Source organism: Hirundo rustica, chromosome 1 (genome assembly GCF_015227805.2).
Source record: "Hirundo rustica isolate bHirRus1 chromosome 1, bHirRus1.pri.v3, whole genome shotgun sequence".
Classification (NCBI taxonomy): domain Eukaryota; kingdom Metazoa; phylum Chordata; class Aves; order Passeriformes; family Hirundinidae; genus Hirundo; species Hirundo rustica.
In genome coordinates this window covers 48,119,963-48,126,724 of record NC_053450.1, presented here as the reverse complement: position 1 = coordinate 48,126,724, position 6,762 = coordinate 48,119,963, and the positions used below count along the sequence as shown (strand labels likewise).

At 41.6% G+C, this 6,762-nt stretch overlaps 1 long non-coding RNA gene across 1 annotated transcript; it reads left to right on the top strand.

Annotated features, from left to right (window-relative positions):
• Positions 1-575: 575 nt before the first annotated feature.
• On the top strand, positions 576-4,058 carry LOC120764037 (uncharacterized). Its single transcript, XR_005704155.1, has 3 exons — positions 576-614; positions 1,723-1,808; positions 3,558-4,058. It is a non-coding gene; the product is annotated as an uncharacterized LOC120764037 (long non-coding RNA).
• The last annotated feature ends 2,704 nt before the right edge of the window (positions 4,059-6,762 follow it).

Here is a 6,762-nt window from a genome sequence, read left to right as displayed (position 1 = left end):
AGGTGGGCAGCCAAGCTGAAGCACAGCTTGCTTGCTTGTGCTGCTTAGGTTTGTACTGAATTTTACAACCTGTCATGAAGCCTGCTCCATCATGGCTGCTTCCCCACGGCCAGGCAGCCCCAGCAAGCCAAAGGGAGTGGTAGTTTTACTTGTGAAGCTACAAAAGCAGCCTTCATCTCTTGCTCTGTCAAAGTTTGCTGCCTTTGCCAGCTACCTGAGCTTATTCTGCTGCATACCTATTAAAAAGAAGTCCAGGATTTATTTTTTTTTTAATGGGGTTGACACAAGCTCTTGGTCCAAGAACCAACTTTACAAGAGGTGCGTGATGCACACCCACCTCAGTGGTGATGGAACAGAGCCCAGCAAAGCTCTGCAGGGTGCAGATGAAACATTCCCTGGCTCAGGGTGAGACAAAAAGGTGATAAACAGCAGCACCTGGGGAATATTCCCCTTCCCACCTACCACCACCACCTTCTCTCTTTCTCAAAAACACAAATAAGCCAGCTCAATTTGCATTTTCATAGCTGGGAGTGATTGCTAAATTAACGAGCACTGCTATTTATATCTAAATAATCACAGTCCAAAACAACTGCTTGGAGGCATCAGTATGGAAGGTAAGATTCTGGGCTATGATTTGATGGATTTCAGGCAGCACTTGTTGTCTGAAGGAGGAAAATAAATCCCAACTAAATAAATAAATATTAAAAAAAAAAAAAAAAAAAAAAAAAAAAAAAAAAAAAAAAAAAGCTTTACACTATTTCAGACAATCTGAGGGAAACTGGAATAAGAATGTTATGTGAGCAGTGTATACAGACTTGGCTTGCTTACCAGACTGTGCTGGCCTTAACATTATTCAGAGGAAATACTTTTGCTAAGCAACTTCCTTTAACCATCTTGGTTGCCACAACCCTGCTAGGACCTCAGCACAAGCTGTCCTGCCCAGATGCACAGGGTACTCAGCATTGTTCCCTGAGTGTCTGAAGAGCCCTTGCAAGCCAGCTCTGTCCTTGCTGTCTTTGGCTGAGTTTCTGCAAAGTGAATCTCTTGGCTTAGCACAGAGCTTGTGAGGCCACTTAAATCTCTCTGACCCCTTAATGAAGTTTTTAAAAGGGCTTCATAAATCTTCATCACTAAGAATTGCTTAAAGCCCTGCAGTGTTTCTCTAGTGGCATTAACCACTAAAACAACTAGACAGGCTCAGGTCTATTTATTGCATTCATCTTCATTATTCCATGGCTTTTCCTCCTTTACACTCTTCTACATAAGCTGCAAACGAGAAAGGAAGCTCAGGAGTGGGAGCTGTGAGTCAACACTGCCTGTCTGGCAGTTTGTAGCCATCCACTGTGGCTACATCTCTTCTTGGGAAGGTTTTCTGGGCAGGCAGCAACTGTTTGTTGGTCATTTATCCTTCCTTATTTAAATCCCTCTGTTGTTCCCCTTTAAGGTAAGAAGCTAATTTTTGCCTTTCCTCAGGTCACAACCTGACAGCTTCAAAATGGATTAGTTACCTGCCTGCCCTTCAATTTTCTTTTTTATGCTTGGAATTTTGGCTGACTTTGATAATGGCTTTTTTATGAGTAGCGTGAGTGTTCTCTGAAATAACTTCCAGCTCGACAGATAAGTAAAGACTGCTAGGAAAGTAGGATGGTTTTTAAAAACTTTTTACATACCATATATTGTGCTCTCCACAGTGAGTGTGTAGATTCTATGTACTCTGTACAGGTTGTTTAATTCTTCACCTCTGCAAAGTGAGGACAGAAGAGTCATGATTGAGGTTCACAGATGAATGGAAAAATGCTCCAGTGCAGGTAAAGTCATTGAAAGCAGTGAGAGACTTTGAAGAAGTGGTTTCAAAGCTAATTCTGCAGACAGCGAAGGACTAAGACTCTACTGAGCTTTTGAAGGACTGGGGATTCTTGTGGTCCAACATGGTCCAGCCAAGTTTGGGCTGCCCCATTCCACCACAAAATCATACTTTTGTGAGCTAGATGATTTTCAAGGTTGCCTTTTAATTTGGCATTTCGTTTTTGCCATCAATATATGGTAGAGTGCCATGGAAGTGCTACTTTAGAGCCATTGTAATGCTATTTTATTTTGTTTTAAATTTATTTGCATTACAAGAAGGTTTCAGGGACTCAGCCTCAAGGAGGACTGAAACAGTGTGCGTGGAGCAGAAGAGAAGCATTATGCTCATGAAGGCAAACAAGACCTTTTTTGAAGAGCTTGACACTGAAGTATTAAATCTGCTGCCAGTTATCATCAGGAAAATCCCCTAGGTTCCTAATCTGGTTCAAGACTGGAAGAAAAAGTAATGTCTGATGAACACGGGGGAGGTGCAAAAGTCAGATTGTGATAGGTGAAGTGAGTTACTCGAGGTATTAAAGGAGAGCTCCAGACTCAGCTGGGTTGGTGTTTCTTCCACTGAGGTTAGTGTGTTCTAGATGACGTCCTGCTGTGATGCTTTCACACGTGAGCCCGTCAGATAACTGATTTTAGCATAGGGAACTGTAGGATAGGTTGCATGATGCAGTGTTGTCTGCTCTAGAATGTATTATTGGTCAATAGTGTGCTGGGGACACTCTTTTACCCTGACAAGGATAAGATTAGATATTATCGGACTTCCTGGCTGCTTAAAGGCTGTGCAGGTTCATCCAAGTGCTTACTAACATAGCTGTTAACAAAAATTCAAATTGGGTCATAGATTTCAAGTCCTCAAAAGACCGAAATCACAGGCAGGGGACAGAAGAAGTCAAATGGCCACCACAGCCTGAGGTCCACAAAATGTCAGGAAGCTGTAGAGAAAAGGAAGATGGTTTCAGCAAGTGACTCATGGCCTGTGCTTTAAGAAAATATGGAAGAATCCTAGATCGTGGCCCAAACGACCTGCCAGAAGCTCTTCCTCCATCTTGAGTCCCATACACAGCTTGATCCTTGGAATGCAAGCCAAACATAGAAGGCTGTGAGAAGAGACCTGGGAGGGTGGGTGGGCAGGTGGCCGCTGTCCTATGGCCAAGGCATCGTCCCTGACCATATGCCTGCTCCTAACCCCGCCCATTTAAGCCTTCCACTGCCTGAAAGTTAGCTATCTAAATGTCTTTAAGGATGTCAGCCTCAGGATTCAGCTGAGGCTTCATGTACACTGTATTTCTTGGTGATTTGGCCCACGTGACTGTAAATCTCTGGTGTAAATGAACGGGGCTGGGGTAGGAAGGCAACACTGGACCTGCTCTCCTGTACTAAGTATTTGGAGATGCTTCATGGCTATGAAAACACTCAGGAAAGGCAAAGTTTAAGTTCACACGGTGAACTATCACACCATAGTCCCATGATACACTGCCTTTGCCAGCTAAGCTGCTGCGGCCAGCTCTTGCCCCAGATGCTTGTTCCCACCTCTGGCCTGCAGCTTGTCACCTCCTCAGCCGTGCCAAAACAACTGCGTGTAGAGAAATGCTTAAATCAGCGCACTGAAGTGATGGAAGTTAAAAATAAACTCTTTGTGGGAGGAGCAGAGGAAGAGCTATTTTTAATTGTAATCACTTCAATGGTCTTTCTTCCAGTGTGGTCCCGCGAGGAATTTCATTAATACAGCTGGGAGAAGGCAGTGGATTGCTGTGCTGGCACTGGAGTGACTCCTCCAGGCAGAAGGGTCCCTCCTGGCAGGGGAAGGGATTTCTGGAGCCAGGAATGCACCAGGGTCAGTGTGCTGCAGAACTGTACCTTCCAATATGCGGAATTATGACTTCCCTACCTGAGTCTAAGCTAGACTCAGGTGTCCCAGGCTCTCCATTAGCTATTCTGCCTCCTAGATTCTCACAGCATTCATTAAAATATTATTGCATGCAAGCCAGCATTGCCCTTAATAAAAACAAATAAAGAGACGCTGAGGTTTTTCCCTGTTTTATAAACAAATCCTCCTTGTAATCATTCTGAATACTAGTCTCCTCCACAATTTACTATGGTATGGTTAGATGTCACCCATTAAAATCTATTCAAATACAACATGCACAGTAAATTGAGAATAAAGAAACATCAGAAGAGATGCAAAACCTGGTTTTATTTAATAAAGTTTCTTACATGATCAAGGAAATATTTATACAATCCTTAAAAAGCATGAGAAGTTTAAGGAAAACCATCTGAAAAGGGTTCAAACAGTTGCAGTGTAGCTACAACTTGAAAATTCACAGAATAATTCAGCAACTTACTTTTGTTTTAGCTTTAGTCATTTTGGTGCTTAGGTGAGATTTTCTGTGAGTGAGTGACATGTGCAAAGCCTTGGCGATGTCTTGCGTTCAGGCACCTCAGTGATTTGTTTCTGTTTGGACATGAAACCCCTTCACTTGCATTCAAGCATTCCTGATGCATTTCTCCAGAAGCTTTGTACCAGTGAAACGTGAAACACGAGCAGGTTTCAAACTGCTGTTGCCTTTTGAAATAAATAATTAGTTGCACCTCTTTTTGTGCGTCATTAACATTATTACAAGTTGGTTTTTTATTGGTTTTTGTTGTTGTTGTTGTGTTTGTTTGTTTGGTTTTTTTTCTGTGATATTGACTGAGTTTCAAAGCACTTCTCAGGAAAATGGGGCAATAGTTTAATTTCCATCACGCAGGAAAATGAAGTAGTATCCTGAGTCCCACATCAAGGCATCCTTTTGGGACTCACGATCTATGTTCTGGATCACACCAGTTCCTGGATGCTTGGGTGTACAGGCAGAATTTAAATTCCTAGACTCTGAGTATGTTTAGTAGGTCCTTCCATTCTCTTCTAATAAATAGAACCAAGGGCATAGTGAGTCAGTTTTGTAATTAGATTAAATAGTCGTCTCATGAACTCTGTACAAATTACCTATTCTCCGTATTGTTTTTGCAGTGTATTGTTTTTCTTGAATAATATGGCACATATCCAGTATATATTGCAGTCAATTAAGTACTCCAGTTTATAGCTTGATGGTCCACAAATGAATAAATGACATCAACAAAAATAATTAAGTCATTGCCTTTTTTAGTACTGTCAGTACTCTTCATTTAGACCACCAAATTAGTTTTAATTATTAACATGTTTCCTTAAAAGCATCTTTTTACATTTTTTTATTACCAAGAGGTAACCACAGAAGAACCACATTGCTCAGGTTTCAACAAATTTGTGATTGTAAGATTTACATTAGCATGTAATGATGTAAAGGAAATTGCATGTTATTGCATTTTAATTAAACATGTCAACCTGAGCAGGCCTTTCTCCAGCAAAATTTCTGATCTCCATCAGAGTTTAGTTCTCCATCACTAGATTTTATTTACTTCTTGAGCTTTGCACAGCAGGTTTTTGCCTTCCAAAGAGGACTGATAAAATAATCTAATCCATTAAACAGTGCATTTGTGACCCTTGGAAGAAGTGCTGTTTTGGGTCCACACTCACATTTAGCATTCAGCCAATGTCTTCCAGGTTTGTTCCCGTTCATTTGGTCCACCACCATTAAATTCAGGGGGTGTCCTTTTCCAGCTGAAAAGTTTGCTTTCCAATTCTCTCTATAGGCTCAAACTAGCCAGCTCTGTGATCCACAAGTCCAAATGCTGAGCAACTGTTATTTCAGTATACAAAATATTTTTAATCTTCTGGTAGCTAGAGCTCACAACAATTATTTTCTCCTCTCTATGCTTATTACAGGAATCACTTGTGAAAAATGTCACCTTCTGGACCTCAGAGGCACATGTAGTTCCAAGCAGGCACAAGGAAAATACATTTTTTCCAGTTCTTGCAAGCATTAATGAAGTAACTCTGTTTGGAAAACTCCTGATAAAGGACATGTCATTCAACAGTTCTGTTGAAGCTATCAAAACCAAACCAAAAATAATTTGAAAACTTAGCACAGGTCACAGGCAAAGTTCGTGATTTGAGTAGTAACTACTCTAGGCAGTAGGAACTAAAAGAAGAGTGTAATAAATTCTGGTTTCAGGCTGAATTACACCCCTCTTCAATTCCATGAGTGAAATATCTTGAGGGATATTCATGTGAGCCTCTACCTTTAAAATAAAACAGTTTAAAACCTTCAACCCAGAGCACAGGCAGCAGTTTCAACCAGTTGAGGGGTTGTGGCTTTCTCTGTGCCCTGCTGACCATGGGGAAGACAAGGTTTTGCTGTAGTTTCTGGTGGCTGAGAAAGGATGAGGTGCTGAGGTTTTGGCTTCTGGTCCAGGCATGACAGACCTTTCCTACCACTCCAGATGTGAGCCTGTTACCAAACTGAAAGAGAAGAAAAAAAAATACAAAGCACTTTTTCTGCCCTCTTGAGACGAACCTTGCTGCATATTTGATTCCAAGCTGATTTTCTTTAAAGGGCTAAATACTTCAAAAACAGCACACACACACACACACACACAAAATCTTAGTTTTGGATAAAATGAAATGTTTTGATTGATACAAAAAATTTTGGAGGGAAAGAGTTTGGCTTGGTGTAGAAGCTGAAACACTTTGATTTAAGTAGTGATAGGTAAAGCTGTGTCCCTACAGCCCAGCTGGTGGTCTGTGGGGAGTGGCACTGCATAGGGAGTCACCTATGGGGCATTTGGGGCAAAGCTGAAAATAGCCAGGGAAAAGCCCTAAGCACTGCTGAGTTTTCATCTCCCAGCGCTCCTAGGCTCTGACAGCCTCAACTCTGTTGGATTTATCTGTGATGCCATGAGATGCCACTGATGTCAGTGCTCATGGTTGTCCTTTCTGCTGTGGTCACTAGCACCCAGAATTAAGGGCAATGTAAATTTATAAGGGTG